A 1241-nucleotide genomic window follows, 5' to 3' on the forward strand; every position below is an offset into this window, starting at 1 on the left:
GAGAGAGCAAAAGACGGAAAGAGAGTGTGAGAGAAAGGGAGGGGCAGAAAGAGAATGAAGGAGGGAGAGAGAGATGTGAGGTGAATGAGAGAGAGATTGAAAAAGAGAGCAAGAGAGTGTGAGAGAAAGGGAGAGGCAGAGAGAGAGAAAGGGAAGGAGAGAGAACGAAAGAGAGGGAAAGAGTAAGAGAGAAATGGAGAGGCAGAGAAAAAGAAAGGGAGGGAGAGAGCGAGAGAGGGAAAGAGTATGAGAAAAAAATGGAGAGGCAGAGAGAGAAAGGGAAGGAGAGAGAACTAAAGAGAGGGAAAGAGTAAGAGAGAAATGGAGAGGCAGAGAGAGAGAGAAAAGGAGGGAGAGCGAGCAAGAGAGAAAGGGAGGGTCAGAGAGAGAAGGAAGGAGGGAGAGAGAGCAAGAGAGGGAAAGAGTAAGAGGGATAGAAAGGCAGAGAGAGAAAGGAAGGAATAGAGTGAGAAGGAGAGAGAGATTGAAAGAGAGAGAGGGAGAGCGTGAGAGGGATAGAGAGTGAGAAAAAAAGTGAGGAGCAGAGAGAGAAAGAGGGAGGGATGGAGTGGGGCAGAGAGAGAAAGGGAGATGCGGTGTGAATGAGAGTAAGAGATTGAAAGAGAGAGCAAGAGAGATGAAGAGAGAAAAAGAGAGAGAGGTGTGGTATGAGAGACATTGAGAAGATGCAGGCAGACCAAATGTGAAAGAAAGAGAAAAAAACAACACACACACACACACAGGTTTAGAATTACATTGAACATCAATTTAGGCCCAGAAAGAGCGATTGTTTCTGTCTATCCGTGCACCTGGGTTCTCTCTGAACAGAACAGAAGGACAGAGAGCGAGAGAGAGAGAAAAAGAGAGAGAGAGAGAAAGAGAGAGAGAGAGGGAGGGAGAACACAAGCCACCAGAATTATTATTCTGAGTCAACAGCCTTCCAGTCCGTGGGGAAATAATCTGCTGAAAAAATAATTCTTATAGTCGACACATTTGGCTGTTCAGAACTGCGTTTCTCACCTCAGTGCAGCACAGCGCGCGCGAGAGAGAGAGAGATAGAGACGGAGTGAGAAAAAGGATCTGTCATTGTTTCCACACAATCGTTCATGTTTTAATGGGGGCTGCTTCGTTTGTGGCCCCCACTTTAGGCCCCACACAGACTTTGCTTTGATTCTAGCATGATTTTGGAGAATGAATACGCTTCCAGTTGGTCTGTAGCCTAGCCTTTAAAATGGTTTTAT

The sequence above is a fragment of the Astyanax mexicanus genome, chromosome 1 (genome assembly GCF_023375975.1).
Source record: "Astyanax mexicanus isolate ESR-SI-001 chromosome 1, AstMex3_surface, whole genome shotgun sequence".
Lineage (NCBI taxonomy): Eukaryota > Metazoa > Chordata > Actinopteri > Characiformes > Acestrorhamphidae > Astyanax > Astyanax mexicanus.